The sequence below is a fragment of the Eumetopias jubatus genome, unplaced genomic scaffold (genome assembly GCF_037043125.1).
Source record: "Eumetopias jubatus isolate StellerSeaLion01/CBP00866 unplaced genomic scaffold, mEumJub1_p1.0 scaffold_5, whole genome shotgun sequence".
Classification (NCBI taxonomy): Eukaryota; Metazoa; Chordata; class Mammalia; order Carnivora; family Otariidae; genus Eumetopias; species Eumetopias jubatus.
The window spans coordinates 142,708,080-142,733,118 of record NW_028274811.1 but is presented as its reverse complement, the minus strand read 5'-3'; the positions used below and the strand labels follow the sequence as shown (position 1 = coordinate 142,733,118).

The 25,039-nt window shown below is 43.8% G+C and overlaps 1 protein-coding gene across 2 annotated transcripts in view; it reads left to right on the top strand.

Annotated features, from left to right (window-relative positions):
- TRIO (trio Rho guanine nucleotide exchange factor) overlaps nucleotides 1-25,039 on the top strand; it is a 337,163-nt gene that overhangs the window by 87,185 nt on the left and 224,939 nt on the right. The window lies entirely within an intron of this gene.

Below are 25,039 nucleotides of genomic sequence, written 5' to 3'. Positions count from 1 at the left end.
CAGTTCAACAGCTACTGAACAATGGGTAGAGTACTGCATAGGGTCATCTACAACGAGAGCATCTCCCCCCCCCCTCATTAGGAAAGGCTTCATGAAGTTTGAGACTGGCCTTCAAAGAAGGATACTTTGGGGGAGAGGGGAGGGTGATAGCAGAAGGAATATTTTCTCAATTTTGAAGTAATTCACATGTAATTTGCAAATTGTTTGAGAGTATTCCCATCATTCCAGCTAGAATGTTACCAAGGTTTTCCCCTCTCCGATGGTTCCTTCCTAAACTCTTTGCCCTTTTTTGCAACCTAAATTTTGCCAAATTTCAGTATTTTGTCTTTGGTCTGTGAGTAATAAATTTTAAAATAATAAAACAGTTAATAGGAATCATACAGATTTCTGAAATAAGGCTTTAGAAACTAAGTGAAGCTTGAAGTTTGTTTGCTTTTATGAATGCAGTGTGGTTACATTGGTTTATTCTAACAGATACATAATTTCTAAACATGGGATCAGTTATTACCTACTAAATGCAGTTCGTAGGGAGACTCCAATCAGGAGCTTTGCAGTGGGGGTGAATGAAGGAAAAGGGGTTCTTGGTCACAAGAAGATTGGGAATAACTGATGTATTTATGCAAAAATCACTAAAACTTTAGCTAAGCTGTTAATGTGAGGCTATCCCCCTTCTTTTTTTACGTGACAGATTTCCATTCTCCTCACTACTTCCCTTGCTCTGAACAGTTGCATTTAAGCATTATCAGCATTAAAAACATATTTGGGAGGAAATCCAAGCCAAGCATCTGTTAACCAGCCAGACATTTTCCAAAACTCTTTCAGCTGCAGACAGTGGCTCTGCACACCGTGTGCTTCTGATGCGCGTGTTCCGGGGGGTGTGTGCGTGTGTGCGTGCTTGGGGGGGAGGCTTTCCTGTTGAGACTTTCAGACAAGAGAGAATACTAACTTTTCACCAAAGCTGTGGAAAACAAGCCACACTCTTATCAATATCTGATGAGATTCTGCATGTCTACTAATTGGTTTGAATCTGAAGGATATTAAATGTGAATTTTTCTCCCTACTTCTTTCTTTTTACAGTCAAGATGGAATTTCTTCATTAAAGCTATTGGCAAAACCCATTTTGGAATATAATATGGTAAAAGTTTGAAATTTACATTATGTTCTCATGAATTGTGAAACAAGTTTTTAAGAGTAGTTCTTGGATCCCTAGAGTGTCTGATTAAAGTATTGGTGATGGTTTTTTTTTCTTTTACGGAAAATAGCAATGCATTTCAGTAGGTTGAAAGAAACAAAAATGCCACTTGGATTATTTCTTTGTTATCAGTGTTAGAATGAGAACCCCCTCCCCCAGCCCCAGCTTGTTTTTGCTGAAGACTGTTAAAACCGTTTGAGGGCTTATTCAAAGAATATTTTCTAAATACTTTTCTTTCCTATTAACTTAGAAATACAGGCCTTGTTTTGGGCCTGTCTCATGTATTCAAATTCATAGTATGTAGTTATTCTTTGAACCGTATAAATTTGCCTTGTATCATAATTGGGAATTAAATGATACTGACTTAGGGAAGCCAGGTAGAAATTACGGAGTTGGTAGATGACTTTGTAATCTTTTAGTAATCATTTAGTATGATCATAAAAACTGTACATAGTAGAGCAAATATTCAGGATGTTCTGATGCCATGGGAGCAAGCTGGGAGGAAGAGGGCAGAGTGTCGGTCCCTACTTAAGATTATGTACCTTTAAAACGTTTTTCATTAAAGTTTTCTTTGAAACTTCATTCGTATTAGAGTCTGATTTAATATTGTGGATCCAGAGAAGTTTTCAGCTCTAAAACTCTGATTTTAGCATTCTTTGCATTTTATTTCGTCATTTTAAATAGCAAAGCTTGGAGAAGGCAAAGCAATAACAACTAAAACATGTATTTGCTCATTTTATGTTGTTTCCTCTCTCTTACCCCAGACACTTTCTGTGATTGTATTTCCTTCTAGTTGTACTTGTTAGGGTATGCCATTTATATTAGTAGCAGAGCCTCTCAAGACCAGATGTGGGATAAATTATATTCTGTGTGAAGCTTGGAATACTTTTTGTAGCAGTTCAGTGCATTTGAGTGCTATAAGTTTTACTAAAATTACAAGTTCTGTTGAGCAGCATCTTGATGATGACGGTGACAAGGATACTCAGAGTCACTATGCTACTCCCTGCGTCAGGCATCGGTGTCAACTCTTGACTGTCTTCACTGTAGCACTGCAAAGTCGGTGTGCTGTGGTACAGACGTGGAAATTGAGAAGCAGAAGTGAAGTGACTTATCAAGGCCACACAGCTCCCTCAGTGGCAAAGCCATACTTGGAACCCAAGCAGCGATGCTGTTGCTGTGCTCTTAACCACATGCTGCACTTCAGCCAGCTGACTGATAGAAAGTTCTTCTCTCTATTGTGTTAAGATGGCCTGAGAATTGGAATATCTGTATCTCGGTGTATAATGAAGATACACTAAATCTTTATCTTTTCTCAACCTGCTCATCTGTACACAGAGTAAAGGTGGTTGACAAAGGAGACCAAACCATTGCAAGTCTGAAGTCTGGTCTGTTTTTCTGGTTAAAAATATTATTGAAGTTAATGCAGTTTTTCCCTTGAGGAATTCTCATGAGAAGAAAATAAAGTGGTGTCTGCCAGGCATCGAGAAGTTTCTGCTTCACACTCCTTCACAAGTGAATGTTATAAGGAAAAGATAATAACGTGGGGGCTTTTTAATCTACCGTTTGCTTGCTTGAAGTCAGCCAATCCTTAAATTCCCACCATAGTCTGCATTGTTGGAGAATAAAGTAGAAATGAGAAACACAGTCCTCACCCTCTGTAAACTCCATCTGTACTTGGGAAGGTCGATGACAGGCGAACCTCCAAACGCCTGGTCAGTAAGTGAGTTCTAGCAGAGGGGGCTTTCAGAACGGACGCCGGTGCTGGTGGGCCCCTCGCCACAGCAGCAGGTGGGCAGGTGTTGGGTCTTCTCAGCCCTGCGTGGGGAGCTCAGTGGGAGCTCAGGAGGTGTGCTGAGCAAAGACTTAGGGGCACTCTGGCCACCTTGCCATGGCTCTCTCCCTTTTCATTTGCATTTATCCCCTTCCCTTAACGTTCAGCCCATACTTAAAAATGAGGTGTTTTTTTTTAAGTGAAATTTAAGTTTGCTTCGAGGTTATATTCCTTAATGTAGTAAACTTTTTCCCCATCCCTTTTGTTTCCTTTATGTTTGTGGGGCTTGATTAAAGTTTCCATGTACCTGCTGTAATGACCACTTTTATTATGCATGTCTTGAATTAGAAAATGATTTTTAGAAAGGTATACTTCAAATAGAGACGATAACGACAAAATAGTATGTCTGGATGTCGTGTCCTGGGTTTAAAAAAAGGCCTTCAGCAGGAGGAGCTAAGCCAGACTAGTGCTTTCCGCAGCATTTGCTTTTCTCATTTATAAGGAAAACCTGTCAGGAAAATAATTAGGTGCATCAAAAGACCATATTGATTTTTGTATGCTGGTAGTTTTTTCCCCCCTTAATTGTGTACATTTTTTATTAGTTTTTGTCTTGTCTGATCAGTTTTCAGTATAGGCATGCCAGTAGCCTAGAGCTTCCTAATTCATCAAATAGAGAATATTTTCTAGGAAAATAGCAAAGGCCCGGTCTGAGCCTTCCACATGCTGTCCAACAAAGCAGCTCCACACAGACGCTGTGTGCGCCTCAGGGCCTCTGAGGGGGAAGGGTCCTCCTAGGGAGGGGCGGCTCAGCTCTTGCCTGCAGGCCTGCTCAGCTGCAGCTCGGCCACTGCCTAACAGGGACGGTCATTTAGCATTCTGTACTTTGTTCATTAAAGTTGGAAGAATAAAACGTGGGAGAATTTTAAGCTTTTTGGATAGAATATTTTAACATAGGGGTTGATTTTCTTTTCATATGAGAGATGTTGATACATTAGGAAAATATAACCTATTTTTCACGAAGATGGCTGTTTGCTGTCTGAAGTTGCCATTTTTGGGAAGGCACTTTGAAATTGTGATTTCCTTTTTTCAATTCACAGCATTTTGTGTAAAAATGCATAGGCTTTCTGATTGATGGCTCGGACGCATCTGCGTAAATGCAGCTGAACTAACCTCCCTGAAGTTGTAGAGAAGGTAAAAATCGATGCTTCTCTGAAGGCGTCAGCGCATAAATACTTACAAGTAACTTACAGCCAACTTTTCTGAATTAGTTATCTACACTCTTGAACGTGTTTTCCTGTAGAATTGTTACTAGTGGCTAAGCTCTCAGGCCAGGCCCTAGAAGTTGACCTACTCTGTCATGTTGCTGAATTACAGTATTAAGACTATTAGAGAAAATAAGCAGTAATCATCAAAATAGATCTGAAGTTCTGATGGGCCAGTGGGACCACATCTGTGTCCAAGTAAAGCCCAGGAAGCAGGAAGCAGCAGCATTGCCGGTGGCCTGGGGGACTCAGCGCTCTGCTCCTGGTTATCGGGGAGCGGCCGGTTCCTGGTAGATTCGGGTGGGGGACATCAGAGATGGGTCTGGCTCTTTTCCAGGGGGCGTGGTCCCTGGAGCACCGGGAGAACAAGGTTTGGGGCTTTGGTGTGCACGTTGAGGGCCTGCATGTACAAAACCCTCTCCAGCAAGCACTAAGATATTAGGACGTGAAGTTCGAAAAAGCTGGTGAACCTTTTGGGTCCGTGAAGAGATAGCTTTTGTTCTTAAACACTGTTCCCGTGGGCTGTAACCATTCTCCGCCCTTGTGTGGTGTAGCCATTTGTCCGTGGTATTTAAATTAGGTTATTGTGAGAGCTCGTTTGCACCTGTTGAAAGTGCTGGCATAATTTCTCCATTAGTAAACCCCAGAAATCTGAGCCCTTCTTTCACTGAAGTTTCTTATTTCAACTAGAACATTCTTGTTGAATGTGTGTGATGGGATCAGTGTACAGCTTTCAAATGGTTCAGTCTTTCTTTGCAACAACGAAGTTTCTTATTCAGGGGGTGCCTCAGTGCTTTCGCTCCCCTCCTCCGCCAGTGGAATTAAGAACAGAAAGGCTTATTTTTGAGGCAGCTGCTAACAAAAATCTTGTTTTCTTAAGGGCCGTGCTTGTCATTGCTTAATGATAGTAGATGTGCGCCCAGGCTGGTGATGGTCGCACTGCTGTGAATGGGTGATGCCTCGGCATGGAGGTGCCTGTCTGTGCAGATCAGTGGCCTTTGCAACAGACCCTTTCTGCACCTGGAGCCGGCTGTAGGGCTGTGTGTGCCCGTGCACACAGAGGTCACCGGGAAGAACAAGTAGGGGAAGGGTGTGCCAGGGGGTTGATATTTTGGCCCGGTGCTTCAGAATCTGGGATGACTGGTAGCCTGTGGTTTTGTTGTCAGCCCTCCTAGGCCAGCATTGACCCTGCTAAAAAGCCCATTCGTCAAATGATTCCCATTCCAGTTAAGTGACGCATGCTATGGAATTAGCTATTTATTTTGAGTACTAAATGTATTTGGTATCTGTTTCAAGCAGCAAAACATTGTAGGTACTTAGGGATAGAGTGTGTACTAAATACTGCTTGATTGTTCTGCAGAGTAATTCCTAACGATATAATGAGAAAACACCCCTTCTCTGGCCCCTTAATGTAAATTTTACTTCTCTCAGACCATTTCTTTTATCTGATAAGCAGTTACAAACACTGTTGAAAGAATTGAAACCCTTTGAAACAATTCGAACCTTTTGAAACAATTTAAATCAGAAGGTGAAGTTCAAAATAAACAGAAACCCTTTTTAAGGATAGAAAAATAAAATATAACTTAATTACAGGCTCAATGGTATTAAAGTTTCAGCTTCTTAGTTCTCTTAAATTTGAAACTTGATTAAAACTAGGTGGGAATTCTCAGGTGCAGTTTCATTCAGGGCTGGGAGGTTCATGTGCTCTTGGAACTTAATATCTTTGCCAGTATTTTAAAATAGCAAGTCTGTCTATGAAGTCACTACTTTACTAACTGTCAGACTGTGGGAAGGCACAACCAGGAATGGTCTGGCCTTGCCACCACCTGCCTCCACCTCTTGGTAGCTTCTCATGAAGTCCCTAGAGTCGTCACTTATCTTCAGGGTGTTAGAAAGGTCTTGCTCTACGAGTTAAGGAACCGGACCAGACTAAACCCAAACATTCCTCTCTTAACCAACTCAAAGCCCTTTTCTTCCCCAGTTCAGGTCTATGCCCCCACCCCTTCTGTGGGTCAGCTGCAGGGCAGGGAGGGGGCCATGTCTGTTTATTCTTCAGCTCTCTCCTCTCTACAACCCCCCCCCCAAGTTTCTCTTGGCCCCTTATGGTAGGGGGCAGAAACGGGAAAGGACAAGGGTGTGACACCTCTTTTGACCTGGGATGTTATCTACCATTCTCTTTTGCTTTGTTTCTGTTTCTGCATCTTATCTGTCTCGCAAGTTCTTCAGAGACATTGCCTCGTGCGATGTTCCTAGGGCCTGGTGAGGCTCTAGGTGACCTTGTAAAGCTGCCCTCCAGAACCTCTCCCGGAGGTGCAGCTGGCTCAAACTGGAAGGAGCATTGTTGCCCTCTCCCTCTCCCCACCGCAGCCTGCAGAGCCAGGGGCTGGCACCAGGGTGCTGCTGGGCTGAGTTCCTCCATGGGAGCCGCGGAAAGATGGACCTGTTGTTAGAGGCTTCGGGCCTGAGCCAAGTTCAAGACAAGGGGACTGCTCCTGTCACAATTGGGGATTTGGACTTGGCTGCCGTAATCTGTTGTTTTATGTGTAGATATAAACCTCAGAATTATAAGGAAGATCAGTCTGAATTATGGAAATTTTCAATGTACAACCTGCATATTTTCAAATGTATCTATACATGCCTTTACATGCACAGGTTTGTTCTTGCATCTTATAAAAAATAAGTCTTTTAAGGAATCCATTCTTATAGGTTAACTCAGAAATTGAAGTTATATGTCAAAGGAATTCTTGATCATTTGAACCTTATTTTGGAAAATTAACTGAATTTTATAGGTTTCTTATAGTATACACACTTATATATTCAGTCTAGATTTGTAAATAAGTTTCCATTATGGAAATTAAAATACATCTTAATTTTGTTTCAAGACTTTACAGCTCATGCTAAGATGGCACACCATTTTGACAATGAAGTTCACAAGTTAGAATCTGTGACATGTTAATGAAAAAGACTGTTGCTTTTTTGCTTTTGTTTTTTATTTTTTTAGCTTGAGTGTGGGAAATCTAAATAGATCTTGTACTTCATGGTGTATTGGGAAATCATAGCGTTAGAAACTGGTAATATACTGGGGCGCCTGGGTGGCTCAGTCATTAAGCGTCTGCCTTCCACTCAGGTCGTGATCCCAGGGTCCTGGGGTCAAGCCCCACATCGGGCTCCCTGCTCTGCGGGAAGCCTGCTTCTCCCTCTCCCACTCCCCGTTTGTGTTCCCTCTCTCGCTGTGTCTCTCTCTGTCAAATAAATAAATAAAATCTTTAAGAAAAAAACTTTTAATATACCGAGTTAAAATGATCAAAATAGCTTTTGAAGGAATCATGAATTTGTTATAGCCTTTTTTTTTTTTTTTTAAATTTTATTTGAGAGAGAAAGGGAGAGTGTGGGGGGAGGGGGCAGGGGGCAGAGCGACAAGGAGACTCCCTGCTGAGCCCGAAGCCTGCCACAGGGCTTGATCCCAGGACCCCTGAGATCATGACCTGAGCCGAAGTTGGACACTTAACTGATTGAGCCACTCAGGCATCCCTTCTAAAATTTAAAAATAAAAATTTGGAAAGAAATAGAATGTCAAACCTTAGGTAATAAAGCCTATGTTTTACCCTTTTGTTAAAATAGTCACTGTTGAAAAATGTGTTGAATGCATTTGAGTAACCAATATCCACTGCCAATTCAAAGTGACACGAGTAGATTAGGAAAATGAAATACATTGATTTGAACTGTTAATTACTTGAATGGTAATTTTATGTTAACTGAGTAGATGAAGTACACAGAGAAATGTTGGGGCCAGGGCCCCAGGTAGTGTCCTTGCATGCAGTGCCTTAGGTGAGGGGGACAGAAGAGCCCCACTCCTGCCTGGAATAGGAGGGCCACTCCATGTCTAAGGTCAGCCATCCTGAGGGCTAAGCCCCTAGTTAGCACTGCCCCTTTCGAGAATGGTTGCCTGGGCCGGTGGGTGCCTCTCTTGTCTGTCTTCCCTCATGGCCAGGAACCACTCTATTGGGCTCTGATTTGGAACAAAGAAGCCTCATCAGAGCTGATATTTGTTGGACACCATTGGAGTCCCAGGCACTGTACTCAGTGCTTACAGACTTTTCCTTTAAGTCCTCAGAGCAAACCTGCACATAAATTCTTACTCCCATTTGATAGACAACCCTGATGCTCTAAGGAGTTGACTAATGTGGAGATGGTACTTCTGAGGTTTGATTCCAAGCCTGACTGACTGCCTGAAGGTGATAATCTTTCCCACTATTCTGAACCCCCTCAAAAAACTGCTGAACCTTCGGTTCAACACAGGTGGGCCAGTGTGAGCGAGACCCAGTTCCTGGTCTGAGGTGCTCACAGGCTGGGAATAGACAGGTCTTGGAACTGCTGACCTCGAGGACCACAGAGAGCAGGCTTGACTTGTTATTTCTCAGGGGGGGACATGTGGCTTCTCTGTTGAAGAAAGCACTGGAAATGAACAAGAGAAGTATAAATGGAACCTTGTTGGTGCAGCGGACTTGAAAAAGTTGACAGTTTCTGATTTAGTTGATTTCTGGTCCTAGAGCCATCCTGAAACTGAGGGAGAGATGTTGTCATTATGAAGCTGATGACACTTAGCCCCTGGCAAGGCTTACCCGTTTGCTGGCTGATGGCAGACACCCTCATCATTACTTCAGCTTGAAAAACAGCTGAACTTTCCGGGCTTTAGAGGAGGGAGTTCCTGATGGAGAATGTGTCCATGTAGTTCAGGCTTCATTTGTTCCTTTGTGTAAGTGTCATTTGCATGTGTCCTGGTCAAGCAACTGGACAGACCCTCAGCACAGCTACTTTGTTGCCAAGGCTTGAGGGCGAGGTTTGATGGCAGTGTGAGGGGCGGGCCTGCTTGCTAGCAGGACCCATTTTGGGAGCAGGGTTCTTGGTAGTGACGTCATTCTGAGCTGACTCCTGACTTGCCTGTTTAATAGAATCATTTGAAAGGAACAGAGCAGAATTCTGGCCTGGGGGATGGCCCCGCCTAAGGGCTTGGTTAAGGACTTTCTGGGCTTGGCTCTGTGCCGCCCAGAGCATCTCCATCTTCTGGTGGGAGAGAACACGGACCCCAGGTATACATCCATACGTGTGCCACCTTGCGTGAAATGGAAAGCTGAAGTAGATTGGGAGGAAGAATGAATATTCTGGGCATTTTCTAACCTAGTTCATAAAAAGACCTATGTATTTTTTTCCTCTCCAGCTTTAGGAATTAACCTGTTAAAACAGTATGCTTGAGAAGGCACAGGGAAATGATGAATATGAATTTGTTAGGGAATCCACGCTGCTTGATTTTATTGTCTTTGGGGGCATGTTTTATTTTTGACACAGAGGAGAAATAAGGATGATTTTCACCTTAAAAAATCAGCCGTCTGTAGCATAGCTCCGTGTGGTGCTTAAACTAGCGAGCAGTTGCTTCTCCCGCAGTTCAGCTTTGCACAAAGGAGATGATGTAATCTTCTTCACTGTGGGCCACGTGGCCGGCATGCCGCCACTGTCTTCCCACGGTTACCTCTGTGCTGCCAGCGCTTTATCAGCTCGGAAGGACTGTGCATTTGGAATTAAATTGCATTCCTCTCGCAGTGCCTTGCTCTCCTGCCAAGGCTGTCCTTCACCTGTGTGTACACATGCCTTTGTGCTTTTGGAGAGCGGGGCTGACTTTCTGCAGAAAGCTGACCAGAGTAACGTGTTGTAGGGAGCCACGGAGGCCATGTGTGTGCAGATGTAACATTGGAAGAGATGCTCTGTTGCCATTAGCAACCACTTGCCTATTTATTAGAGGGGGGATATGCTCAGAGCTTAGGTTTTCCCCTTTTCTTCCACTGCTTCTTTGTGAGTTCTGACAGTAGCTCACCTGCGCTTGTACCCTTGAGCGGGGTGACCAGGAAGACGACTGCGTTCAGCTGCATAGACATAGAGGCACGTCCTTTTCAGTGGAATGAATCCTACCGCACGTTCTGCCTTTTAGTTGCCCTTCCTCCGTGGTCATCACACCGTCCTGTTGATTTAGGGCAGTTGCAGCTACGTAATCGCTGCTGTGGACTGTGCCCTTATTTGTTCAGCTCTGGGTTAAACGCTTCTCTGCATATTTGCTCATTAGATTCTGCCACCAGCTTCTGAAAGGCACGGCGCAGGGGGGGGGGGACCTGCAGCCGGGCTGGGTGGGGGGGTGGGCTGCTTTGCCGCAGGGACTGAGTCAGGCGAGGTGAGCATGTTGCATTTCATCCTGCTGAATTTTTTTTTTCTTTAAATGAAAGATTACGTTTGGAACCTTCCTTCTCCTCAAGTGACCTTGGTGTTCTCTTGCCAGTTATTAAGAGCCCCTGGGTGTGTGAGCCCCCGGCCACTGAGGCTTAATTACATCAGGCCAGCTTTGCGCTCTTGGGCCTGGCTTTCTGGGTGACGTGAGTGCAGTGATACCGTAACGTTTAAGGAATCACAGAATTCCCTTGACTTACGAGCCCGATGCCTTTGGGGGCCTTATTGTTAAGCTGTGTGAGCACTGATTGTGATCAGCATTTATGGCCTGCACATAAGATGACAGAGCATAACTCCTGTATAATTAAAAATCATCGCACCTTAATCCCAGATTCTGAAAGTGCCTAATTATTTGGAGAATTTGGACCTGGGGTGGAGGGGAGAGAGGAGCATGTGTCCATGCTCCTGCCTGCTGTGCACACTTGTTTTCTCCCTCTCGGTGGCTGTTCTGTTGGCTGCGCCTCAGGCTGAGATGGCCATCGGAAAAGGCCTTGCACTCTCTCTTGATGGTGCAGGCTCAGGCCTGGGTGGTGGCAAACAGAGGTGCAGTGTCTGTTTCTTGAGCCGACATTTACAGAGCAGTTTTTGGTGCTTCACTTGTATCGGCTCATTGAGTCCTCGCAGTTCCCCGGGGAGGTGGCAGCTCCTTGCAGAGGATGGCTGAGGCCTTGGATCTGTCTGCCAGGGGGGCGAGGGGAGCGGCGGCAGTGGCCTCACGAATAGACCAGGCAAGTGCCAACGGAAGCCACGGGATCGGAGGAGGTGGTTTGTGAAAAGATGGAATCTATTCTCAAAAGTCAGAAGGGAAGAGTATCTTAAAATCTTGCTTTTCTTGGTGAAATAAGGGGTATTAAGGGGTGATAGCGGGGGAATGGGTGAGCTGAGGTCAAGGACTTGAGACCAGGGTGTGAGAAGAGCACAGCAGTCCCGGTGCCCTCAGGGCTGACTGTCCGTTGGGACTGTTTGCCAGGTGTATGGTTTTATGCATGGGGATGGTCGATCCAGGCAGCTGACCCCTTTTGGCCAACCTGTGAGATGAAAGCCTTTTAAAGAGGTCCTTCCCTAGCTCATGGTATCTTTTTTTTTTTTTTAAAGATTTTATTTATTTGTTAGAGAGAGAATGAGAGAGAGAGAGCGCACATCAGAGGGGATAGGGTCAGAGGGAGAAGCAGACTCCCTGCCGAGCAGGGAGCCCGATGCGGGACTCGATCCTGGGACTCCAGGATCATGACCTGAGCCGAAGGCAGTCGCTTAACCAACTGAGCCACCCAGGCGCCCCTAGCTCATGGTATCTTTAACCAGATCCTGTAAAACAAGATGTTGAAATAAAAGTATCAGTTTGCTTTTGTTATATTTGTTTACAAAAGGAAAAGGTCACTTCGTTACTGTGTACTTAGTTGTGATGTTCTTAAGATTTTTGTCTCATTAAAAATTAAGCATCTTTTGTGCAAGACTCTGGAGACATTTTTAGTATGGTAGGGCTGTTGCTTTCCCATCATGTCTGTTGGCACCGATTTAATTCCTTTTCCATTCGTGATCATGTGCGTCTAGTCTTTTGTTACACGCTGTCCTGCTGCAGCCTAACCCAGCGCCTGGCCACCTCACCAGACTGCCTGCCCCAGGCGCACCGGCTCCTCGTTGACTAAAATGTGTCTGTTGTTTTGTACCTGCCGAGGACCAGGTCGCTGTGTCACTGAGGGACTCCCATCTGTTCTTGATGTGGGGGGCCTGTTGTCAGGCACAGCTTTCAGGGGGGCGCCCATGGTTTCTTCCCGACTTCGGCCAACCTCATGGGGGGTGGGAGTGCGTGGGAAACAGGCGCAGCATAGGGGACTGAGCCGTGGACAGACACCCAGCGAGGACCGGCCGCACCCTCAGGGCTCCTGGACTGGGGGTTCGACTGTGCACGCTGCCACCATGTTCTCTCCCCCGGGGAGCCTGGTGCCGAGATGATGAGTAGCCATTCATTGGATTAAGGAAACACCTTCTGTCAGCACTGTTTTTAGTCACAGATGTAGATTAACTCGTCACATCCAGTAGTAATTCAGAGGAACTTTGCTGAAGAAAAGGAAATGCTGATTCCAAGGAGCACCGGAGCTCTGTGTTTGCTGAAAGGGAATGTACACTGGGATCTCCTGAGTGGGGGGAGAAAATACCAAAATCCTTTTAAAGATATTTATTTAAAGCTTATCTTCAAACATCTATTTGTGGGTATATAATATACTAGTACAGTAGTACATTTATATAATTGAGGGCATGTAGTAAAATTCTCTGGTGATAGGACTCTTGAGCAAAAGCATTCGAAGAGCATTGCTTTAGGGCAGTGGTTCTCAAAGTGTGGTTTTAGGATCCCTTGGGCTTCCCACAAACTTTTCAGGGGATCTCTGAGTAAAAGGTATTTCCACAATAGGCAAATTATAGTCTCAGATTTTTTTCACACTCCTTCTTTCCAAGGTGTATAATGATGTTTTCTAGGGTCTGCACGGCATGTAATGTCACAACAAATTGGGGGCAGAAGCAGATGTGAGAATCTAGATGTGTTCTATTAAGCCAGACTTTAAAGCCAGTCTCAAAAGTATAAAACAATGCCAGCCTTCTAATTTTTTGGAAAATACAGATAGTTTAATAAACAGTATTATTTATTCTAACCTGTGATGGTTTTTTAGACATCTGTTAAATTTTTCTGTTTTAATTTTTAATATGGTAAGTATCCATACTAGATACCTAGATATTCTATGGACGGTAAAGATAACAGGAAGCACCCACGTAAATGAAAACTCTTTGGCATCCTCAGTAATTTTTAAGCACGTGAAGCGGTCTCAAGACCAGAGTCTTTTGAGAACTGCTTGCTGTGGTCGAGGCCCGGTAGACTGGTTCAGGTAGTGCAATGCAGTGTGAGGAGCCTGGGGTGGACCACTGGGCAGGCGAGGGGATGGTGAGTGCCAGGGCCGTCTTTCCCCTTTTGCCTCGGCTCCATCTTCCCCACACACCCCGTGTCCGCTCTAATCCATGCCAGCAGCTTAGATGGGTTATTGTGAATGAAATAGGCTTTTGTGGGAATCCCCGAGACCCCAAGGCCCATTGGTAGCATGATTTCTGTGGGAAGATCCATTCCTGTAATCGAGTAGCGGGGGATTTGACAAGGTTTTGGAAGAGAGGCCATTTGGAGATTAGAGACTGAGTTTTCTGTGCAGGTCTCCACAGCAGTTCCTTTTTGGCAGTTACTCTGCAGGACTCTTAAATAGGAGGAGCTATTAGAGGAATTCAGTTGAGATAGAAATAGAAAGGGAAACATCTGGGGTATCCTGTTCTTTCAGCCTACCAACTTGCAGGACGAAATGTGAAAATCTAGGTTATTGTTCTTTCGGTGTGGAGAGATTAGAACCCAAAATTAATTTCAGACTGATTTCTTGTTTGTTAATATGCTTGTTTTTGTTGTTTTCTTCAACTCATTTTGGTAGAAAGTACCAAATGGTTGCATCCTTAAAAAAAGAAAAACAAACAAAAACATAGATTCATCTGACAGACAATGCAGGCTTTAGAGAGGATGTGGATGGAGCACAGCCATTTGGGAAAACAATTAGGCATCACCTCGTAAACTTGAATAGGTACGTCAGTTCTGACCCGGTAGTCAATTCTGACCCAGCAGTTTTCCCCGTAGGCCTGAGACACTCCAGAATTGTGTTCTGGGGTATATGGACAAGGCTGTTCATGGGAGCATCATTTATAATGGCACACATGGGAGACAGAGCAAATGTCCATTAATAAGATTGCCTAAGTAAGTTTGTGGTGTAGTCACAGAATGGAGCATTAAATAAAGCTCAGCGTGCACATCAGTGTAGATTAACCGTACAAACCGATGGCAAGTCACAAGAGGATGCACATAGTATGACTGCATTCACATGAAGCTCAAAAACAAGGAAACAAAGCAGTATATCATGTAGCAATAGAGTAATAAGTAGCAAAGCTATAAAGAAAAGCAAGGGAATGGTTACCCTCCGTGTCAGCACAGTGGTTATGTCAGGAGGGTAGGTATCATCAGGCAGGAGCAGGGGGAGGCTTCTAAGGTGTTGGCATGTCCCGGTTCTTAAATAGGATGCTGCTTTCAAACATACGCATGGAATACACATACCTTCGTGCAGACCAGACTGGTACTGTCTTGTAAGTGGGACCCATGTTGCCTGGACTTTCATTTTAGTAGCTGAAAGAATTAGGAAAATTGATTTGAAAGCCTTTTTGCTTTACCATAAAGTGAATAATTGAATATTTAAAGCCACCAGGGCACTTAGATGTTATTTACTATAATAGCACCCACCGTCCTCCTGTTTTGAGGTTTTGAGGCAGTACCTTCGCAGAGTTGACTGATAGCAGTCATGCTGTCCGCATCCACCTGGGCTGGCCTCTGCAAGGAACAAAGAAGGAAAGCTTAGAGTGGTTTCTCATCACTTTAAAACCTTAATTTTGCACGACTTCGGTCTTCACCAGCATGGGCTTGAGGGTCTGGCAGCCACGGGCAGTCATATGGACAGAGGCCAGTGTTTTTGTGTGCATACAGCCGGCTGCTCATTGCACTGTTTACTACAGTTCTCGGCAGAATGGGAAAATCCTGTTTGTTCTTGATCACCTATTAAAAACAGCAGGAAGGTGGAAGATGAGGCTGGAGGGGAAAGAGTACGGTCTGTGACTTCTGGCCTCAGGTAGCCTTGTAGGGGTAGAGAGTGACCTCCTCTTGGTTACAGATGTCCCAGGGGCAGGGCAGGGCTGCTGTAGGTGCAGGACGTGGATGGGGGAGCCAGACCAGCACCGCCTGCATCCCTTCCAGCTCCTGCAGTCACTAGCAAGCTCAAGGCTCTTGCTGTAGTCCCTGCCCCTCCCACTGGCAAAGCGGAAGAAAAGGACTTCTTACACCAACGGACAGGTCTCGACTGTAGAGAGGTGTGAACGAGGAGGTGTCAGAAAGGGAGAGCGCTTTGGGGTTATTCAAGTTTTTGTTGCCAGCATTTTAGTGAGAGGAGGTGATCTCTTACAAAAATGTTTTCCCTTCAGGTGACTTTTCTGGCTCATCTGCTTTCATTTCTATTTGTATTCTGATTTGCCCCTTCCTACAGATGGGAACAGGCTAATAAGCAGGATCCTGAGATGCTCGGGTGCCGCTGGGGTGTTGCTTTGTGTGTGTGTGTGGGGGGGGGTGACGAAGGGGTCGGGATGAACTGCTGAAAGCTCTTACATCAGAGAGTCTTCTGACTTTTGAACCGCCTTACAGTTACTTATTTACAGTCAGTCTGGGAGGAGGAAATTGCCAAGGTTAATCTGTTGTGACTTAAAAATAAGTGGTTTCTTTTTGGTGACTTTGGACGGTAACTGGACATCTCAGTCCTACTGTTTTTTATTTTTGATGAAAATGCATCTTTGCAGGGCGCCTGGGTGGCTCAGTTGGTTAAGCGACTGCCTTCGGCTCAGGTCATGATCCCGGAGTCCTGGGATCGAGTCCCACATCGGGCTCCCTGCTCAGTGGGGAGTCTGCTTCTCCTTCTGACCTTCTCCCCTCTCGTGCTGTTTCTCTCTCTTTCTCTCAAATAAATAAAATCTTTAAAAAAAAAAAAGAAAATGCATCTTTGCATTTCATCATTTGATGAAAATGAAGATGCATCTCCATACAGAATGCAGAAATGGCAGGTAAATGGGCAAAATTTCCTCAAATCCATTTATTTAAAGCACTTACCAAATGCGTATATCTAAGAATAAGTGGCTTTCTCAAATGTCATTGACAATCATAGCGAGTGGTCTGGGCGCTGTTTATTGGTTCTGTGAGGTGGTGTCATTGGGATCCCATTTTGCAGATGAGGAAACAAAGTGCAGAGGGACTGAGCGTGCGTCCACTGTGTCCCTGCTGGGAGTCGGCAGACCAGGCAGCCGGGTCCAGCCCTGGCTCCTTACTAGATGTAGTAGTACCTTGACAATTTTCTTTTGAGTTGTGGCACTGTCGCTTTCAGGTGACATCCGTAAAATGTAATGCTAGCAGAAGTGAGGGGTGGAGTCCCCTCCACACCCTCTGTGTGTCTCCTCTCTCCCTTGGAAGGACGTTGTAGCCCTGTGCCATCTTGTCCTTGGGCACGAGCACCTGGGCAGCAGGTGTCCTTGGTCTCTGCAGAGTACTGCAAAGGGCCTGCAGGTGCGTGAGCTGGAGAAGGAGTACTACGCATCTTACTTTGAAATGCCCTTATTGCATTGCTGTTTGCACTTCTATACTGAGTTAACTTGGAAGAAATATTCTTTTGGTAGACACATACTGTTTCTCTGTCAGGAGTGTAGCAATCAGGGAATTGGGAAAGGAAAGCGGATTCCCAAGCCTACAAGGCACACGCTCTTGGGCTTGACCCCACTCAGGTTGGGTGGCAGGACAAGCCTGAAGAAGTAAAACTTGCAGGGGAGGCTGCCCCCCTCCCCGCCAGGTTATATACTGCGGGACTCCGTGGCGGCCAGGAGGAAGCCCTGCGACACAGGCCCACGTGCCGCCTGTCCATTCTGCCCTTAGCGCTTCAACGGTGCCCCAGGTGGGATGATGAGTGGCAGTCACACGGGTGGACCTTCTCCACCTTTTGTGTGGGTCATAGTCCTTCTGGAGCGCTTGTGCTTCATTCCTCTGAGCCTGTGCTGGCTTCTGCTTACTGACTTCCCACCTCAACCTCCAGTGACTTGGAGGAGGAGCCGCGCCCCCCAGGACGAGCTCGAAGTTTCCTCAGATGTGCCAAGTGCCTGGCAGTGACTTCCAGCAAGCTGCTCTGCACTCCTTCCCTGAGGGTTCACGCCCCTCAGACACTTGTGTCCTCTACCTTGTGAATTTGCACCTTTTTCTCTTCCTCAGTGCATATGCATAAAAATATAAGTGGAGATGAATCAATCCCCATTAAATCTATTTTTATGTCAAAATTTGCTTTCTCATTAGTATATCTAAATTATTTGATTTAATAAACACATTTTAAACCAGAATTTTAAAAAAATCTACTTTTGTGTGTATATGCAAAGGGGATTTGAGGTGGAGGAGGTGAGAGAGGCAGTTAGTGGCAATGACTTTAACTTTGCTTTTTGTTTTTTACAATAGCAGGTGGTGTTTCTTTTCTCAACTCTGGTAGTTTCTTTAATTTCTTGTTAGGAATCCAATAGGAAGGTAAATGGTAGGGACCTTTTCACTAGAATGGTTTTTTTCCTCTGCTTGGAAATGAGGGTAAGTCAGGACAACAGCACCTGAATTAGAAGGCACTTTAACCTTAAAAGCCGGTTAGTCCTAAAGGCTGAGCTTGCCCTCAGTGGTCTAATTGTAAAACAAGTCACATTGTCTGTGCCCAGAGTTGGCCTGGTCCTTCTCTCAGCGTGTCCTCAGCAGTCAAATCTCATTGTGGCAAATAGAAAGATCTGGAAGAAAAATTCAAACTTTAGGTTGTACTCCAAATTCAGCCTGAAAACAAGTTACAAAGCACCAGGTTCTGTTGTTGTTTTGGTTTTTTGAGTTGTCCTTACGTGGTGGTGACAGAATTGCTCCTTGGGTTCTTGTACTGTTGGAGGTTCTTGTCCGTGGTTGGTCAGTAGACATCTGAAGGTCAGAACTTAGCTTGTTCTGGTTTGTGTCCTCAAGCACCAGATGTATGACAGTGCATTTCCGATGTTTTTCTGATACGTTCAGAAAAAGATGAAAACAGTTGTCAAAGAGTAGGGGAACGGAGTAACTTAGACAAAGCAGCTGTGTGTAAACAATCAAGTGGGTTTCTAATGATTAAAACATCACAGTGTTCATCTTTGAACATGTTATTCATATTATTCACTCCTACGCTTTGTGGTCTTAATCCCTGGAGCAAGGGTTTCTAACCCTTTCGGAAGGGTCCCAAACCCCCTTTTTTATGTCACAGACTTAGTGCCCAAGATTGATAAGAAATTTCAGGGACAAAAGTAACACTTCTGGGTGGGTTTGTCTAATCACAGCAGTATCTACATCTCTTTTAACAATAACAGTACGTGGATTTGCAAGACATTTGTTTATCTTCATCAGGCTTTTCCTGTTGCGTACACATTGTTAAGGCCACTGTTGGTCTAAGTGTGTGTTTTATTTTGTTTTAGATTATAAGCTTCTTAAAATCAGAACATACCATTTAGGAGGAAAATCTCTAGGACTTAAGAGAGCACTGTGTGTAAATATGTCCTCTGTGAATGCCAAGGGATTAAAAACACAACTCTTAAGCTTCATCAAAGGACTGGCTGGTAGAAAGTTCTGCCAAATTCTTTGATGTTATTAAAGATACATCTTTCTAGTGAGTTTATGTTGAAATTAAGTCCAAATGGAAATAACTTTTCAGTCCTTGGGTTAAAAATTGTTTCTTTGTGGCATTTGCCTTGGATGATATCCTAATGTAAGGATAAATGAATTAACTGAAGAGTTTTGAAGCAGAATTGACATATACTAATTTTGCTGACTACTTCCTTTAGGAGACATTTTGATATTTTGTATATATATGTGTGTAATTTAGTGTCCCTAAATACAGTATTTCCATTTGAATATGATCACTGGTCAGTCAGGGTAATTGATAGCTTATTAAGACACTCAACCTTGGTTTATTTTTTCTCCATGAATGTAAAACTAATCAAGTGTCTTGAAGGTAGACGGGATTGATAGGCGTTTGCTGAGGAGCCTGGAGGAAGACCTCCGGGTGAGGATTGTGGCTTCCGTGCCTATCCCATGCTTATACCCTTTCTTATCTATCTGGGCAGGAGGAAATATTCGAGAGCAGAGCCTTGGCATTGTAGGGTGGATAGAAGGAAGGCTGGCTTGGGGAATATTGATGTGCAGAGAAGCTGAAACAAACCAAAGTTTGAACCCAAATGTTGATTCATTGATAGGAATTACGTCCCTTTATCTTAAATTTATAGACCAGCCAGAAAGGTTTGACTCTGCCTATTTGCTTGATGTGTTTTCTGTTCCCTTCATACTTGTGGTCAGTAACAAGGAAAGATGTCAGTGACATAATGCAGGTGTTCTGGGATTTACTATTTGTGATATATGACACAGAGGCTTAACTTGTGTTTAATTAATGTGGCAAAAGACATTGCCATGTGAGTATTCAGTTAGGTTGCCTTAGGCTGAACTTGGCCTTCTGGTACTGAGGGGCTTAAGACAACAAGACAGAAAGAAAGGTGTTCAGTTTTGAGTTGCTCGGCATTTATTTGGTTGCTGGTTCCCTCATGCTTCTTCTGTTTACAGAATCTCAGGATGAAAGGACTTCCGGGTAACTTGGAATTCTTGGGTGAAGACAGGACCATGACCCCACTCACTGCAAAGAGGCAGGGCTCCCTGTGTTTCTTACTTAGAAACCACTTCCCTGAAGGCCTGCATTCTTTTGGTCCTTGAGAAGGTAGAACGAAAAGTCACTGGATGCTCTTTTCACAAATCACAGCCTGGTCTTCCCACCAGAGAAGCTTTTTATAATTAATTAAAGTTTTGGTGGCTAGGGGAGAAAATACCTTTTTAATTACATTATAAAAATCCCAAGAATATATAAACGCGATTTTATGTGCTAGTCACCAAATATACTAGACAAGTAATGCAGTCACGTTAGCCTCCTCAAACTGAGCGTGTGTAGCAGACTGACTGCTTTGGACTTGTTGCTTTATGTGATAAGATGGATACTTTGCTCACAACTCCAAATTGTAGACGGCCCCTGAAAATGTCTGACTGCTTGGAACGTTTTGAACCCCAGGGTCAAGCTAGCTAGGTGTGAGGCTCTTCCCGTGTGCCGCGCATTCTGCCGCAGCGAAACCAGGCTGGAAGATGAGAGGCACCAGCTTGCCTTCTGATGGGGTGGGGTGGGGGCATGGCCCCGGACAGGTATTTTCTTAGATAATTACCATGCAGCGTGGTGAGGTTTTGGGTGTGGTGGGAGTGCCGGGTGGGGGATCAGATCCAGCAGTGGGGAAACGGCAAGACTTCACCAAAGGAGTGGATCTGGTCTGAGTCTTCAGGAGGGTGAAGAATGTGTGGGCTTGTGCATGGGCAGGGGAGGGGATGCTTGAGGCAGTGCTGGAGCAGGGGCCTGTGGTACCTGCAGGAGTAGGTGAGGGAGAGGATAATGAATGGGGAGCTCATGAGGGTGCAGAGGTCAACAGGCTCAGATCATGAAGCACTTTGTGCCATGTCAGGGAGTTTGGGTTTTATTGGAGGGCTCCGAGGAGCCATTGACACATTTTAGGTGAGTAAAATGATGAGGTGTGGGTTAGGGGAGAGTGGCAGGATGGATCAAAGAGAGTCCTGCACCTCCTTTAGGAGACTGCTGGAATAATCCACGAAAGAGAGATGCTGGCCAGTGGGCCAGGGAGACAAGGTGCTCCAGTTAAGTATGGAGCCTACAGGAGTACATGAGAGGATGGGGGGCAGGGGGAAGCCCGGGTTTCTGGTTTGGCTGTTGGATAGGTGGTTTATGGGGCCAGGTAGTGTGCTGGGACCCACACAGTGGGGAGCAGGTTTGTGGGGACCATGATGAGCACAGGTGGAGATGGCTGTATCATAGACATGCAGGTGTCCCCTTTTTCTTGATACCTTTTTATGCCAGTGAAGGGGGTTTCCTGCTTGGCCATCAAGACCCATCATAATCATCTCCACCCCACACATCCTCCATCTTACAGGGTGTCTTCTCCTATTGTGATCCCTCTGGCTCTGGTTTTTCCGTACCAAGTCTGAACACTCAAGTGTTGCTTTCTCAAACAGACTGCAACAAGGGCACTCTAGTAGTTTATGTACAAGTCCCTCCCCCTCCCCCCAAAACAGGGCAGATCAGTGTACACAATATCACTTAGTTATACTGAGTCTCTGTAATTGCACCTTTATTCCTTATAATAATCAAAAAGATCTGCACATAAAAGAAAAGGAGAATTACAACATAGCTTAATTTTTCAAAGCCTTTTACAAGAATGATTTTGATCTACATTAAAAAATAGGAAGGCAAAAGGATTTTTTTTTTTTTCTATTTTGGTAGAGGGCAAGGGTACTAACATGTATGAAATGTTTGTTGTAATGATTAAACGTGGTTTCTTTTAGCAGTCAGTCTTGGATGATTTGTTCTACATCATTTGACAGTGATCAGATTGTATCAGTTGTATCTCTGTGGTTCATCTGATAGAAACTTAGTTTCTGACTGGCTTTCCTGAGAGGCAGCTTCTTGATACAAAGCAAGCCTTCTTTTGAGTAGGTATCACAGAACCATAAATGCAGGCACATATGTATACGTATCTGTATACATGTGCCTTGGGATGGGTGACTGGCGGTTCAGAGCACAGTGTGGGAGCTTTCCCTAGAGGCATCTCCTGATACTCTTAGAGGTACAGACAGATATATGTGTTCTTTCTTTTGGCTTTCGGCAAACATGAGGATAAGGTTTCTCTGTGCTTGGTTAGCCCTGGCTGGTCCTTCCGGATACAAAGATGAACAGCACATCTGGGCACATGGTTCTTTTTTGGTGTATGAGATTGTAGGAAGGTAGAATCCCCTTGTATACTACTACTTTTTGACTATTAAAATACTCCCTTCCATTGATCTGTTAGTTATGGTTTTTAATTAAATTCTAATGCATAGCTAATACATAATTAAATCATCAAACATTAAAAATTCATTATTTCATTTACATTAAAGTATATGTAATAATTAAAAAATATTTTTTGTTATGGTCTTTTGGTTATTTTGGTTTGTCGTCTGTGTTTTGTGTTCAAGACATTAAAAAGCCAGAGCTATTTTAAGTTGACAAGCCCTTAACTTCCTTGGATCAATCAAGCTTACGCTGTTTTTCTTCCTTAAAGGTATGATGTTACATTACAGGCTATTGCTTCTAAAATTATGCGAAGGAATAAATTAACAAGTCTGACAGTTATTCTAACCGTAAAGGTTTAAGTGAAAATTATAATACTGTACTATGAAACCCCGTCTGTATTCCTGTGTGGTGGTCTGTGAGCATGCCCATATTCTTGATACAAGTATTTAATTCACTTCGTATGCATTTTATAAACATTTTATATGTGTGGATTGTAGTCATATATTTACATAAAAATATAAGCATTACATTATATTTTGATGTTTTTATGCCTCAGTAAAAATGACGTTAATATCATTTGATTTATAGCCTTCTTTCCCCCTAAACATTTTCATAGAGGATCCAGGCTAGTTAAAAATGCTTCCTTCCTACACAACACTAGTCTAACTGCTTGCCTAGTTGAAACCCTTGATAGCACAAACACTGTATGCCACGCACCGCCGCTTGCTGTGATCTGTGACTAATCCTGCGGGCTCTGCAGAGAAAGGTGAGGGAGTCGGAACTGCGGACGGCCTGCCTGGAAAGGGTGACGTCACCTCTATTTGCGCATGCGCGGCGCCACTGATGCAGAGATTTATCATCCTGCTCTTTGTGTTGAGGGGTGCGTGTGCACGCGCGCGTTTCCCCTAAATAAACCAATGAGTAAAATTAGGTAATTACCACCAAGACTTGGTACTAATAGTAACCCTCCAGCTTACTGGAGTGTTCCTTTTTGTTGTTGTTTCAGAATGCTGCTTTATTTATTAACACATTTTTATTACTGCTACAACCTGTGTTTCTGAAGGTGTAGAATTTTATTTTTCAGTTACTCCCATTTTTGATCTTCCCATCAAGTACTAAAGTAGTATAGCTGACAGGCAAATGAGACCTTTGAAAATGGATGAAGAGCAGTTTGTCTTGTGGATTGTTTCTTAAAGACAAATCCCAGTGCAGGAGGTAAGGCAGACGGTTCGGAACAAGGCGTCAGTTCATTCCGTTCAGCCCAAATGATCAAGAGATAACTATGGTTTTTTCTAACACTTTTTACTTCACAAGAAAAAAGAAAAATCAAACGATTTGACTCGTTTAATTGAAGAATACATAAAATTTCAAATTACTAATATCTGCCAGTAGTCCTGGGAGAAATAAGGGATTAAAAAAAAAATGATCCTGTGTCTTAGTTTAAAAAGTTTAAATTTGATATATATATATATATATATTTTTTTTTTTTTTACCTCATCTGACTTATTTCACCTTAATTAGCTCTTTCTTTTTTCTTCAATAATGCCACAATTGGGCGCCTGGGAGGCTCAGTCGGTTAAGCGTCTGCCTTCGGCTCAGGTCATGATCCCAGGGTCCTGGGATCAAGTCCCACATCGGGCTCCCTGCTCAGCGGGGAGCCTCCTCCCTCTGCCCCTCACCCTGCTTGTGCTTTCTCTCTCTCAAATAAATAAAATCTTAAAAAAATAAATTGTAAAAAGAATCTAGCCTCTTTCTGCACTCTTTAGTTAGGTCTGTGTAATTTAAAAGTATCTAAATTAAGAAACAGGTATAACTAAATGTCCTCCGACTTTGACCCCTCGTTATCACTTTTCAAGCTGCTTTTCTTTTTGTCTAATTTTACCAAGAGTAATTTCTCTGGCACCCCCTTTTACCTATTAGTGGCATTTTCAAACTCTCTTGGTAGCACTTAGAAGTAAAACTGCTGTTGACTCGTGGTCTGTGACACAAAGATGTGGTCTGAGAACTCAGGAGCATTGCTCCAAGGTGGCATTTGCCATCCCTTTCTCTCCGCATGAGCATGGGTGGGGTGGGGTGGGGGGAGCTGTGTGCTTATAGGGATAGTCCTGGAGCGTATCCTTTTGATCCAAAAGTTTAGACAGCACAGCTAGCTCCTTTAATGCACAAGGAAGGAGCACAGTAGGAGTTGTCTTATCTGCAGTGTAATCTAGAATCACTGGACTAGCACAGAAGCCATGTATTTGGAATTTTTTTTTTTAAATAGTTGCACACTCTGTTTTCATAAGTAGCTCTTCAGGGCATAGAACAGAATCTGCCTTTTTGATCTGAGGATGTTTCATGGCTGAGTTCTTCCTGCTTTTTATTAAAAGTTACATGATATATTTAATCTAGCTTTATGGTATGTATACATGCTTCCTTAGCCTTTTGTATGGGGTGTGTTTTTTAAAATGGAAATGAGATTAAAGATAATACGTAGGTGACTGCCATAATAGTGACAAACTCAGTTTCTTTGCGGTTATTGTTACATTTCTGCTTTTAAAAATTTTCTATTTTAGAAAAGTTTTGACTGTTTTAATGAAATTCCCATCTCTTTTTCTGTGACATATTCAACAAAAATATTGTGGTAAAACTGAAGAATTTATATTCTACTCTATGTTTGGACGTGTATGTATATCACGATAGAAGCATAACCCACTTCAAAACCAGTTTAACCCTGGATTCATGTGCCTTTCCTCCTCTAACAAAACTGTGGGTCTTACTTAATTTAGGGGAGAAATCCAGGAACTGATAGGCTTAAAGTAACTATAATTTTTAGAAACTAAAACACAGGAGTGAGTCTGTGGTTTCTAGTGGGTCATAGGAAATCGAGATTTTGGTTGTGAAGTTTCGTTTACTTCACCTTGTTTTCACGTCAGTGTGCTATTCTTCCCGTGGGATGGCCTGGAACATGGCAGCTCTAACTTCCATCATCCAC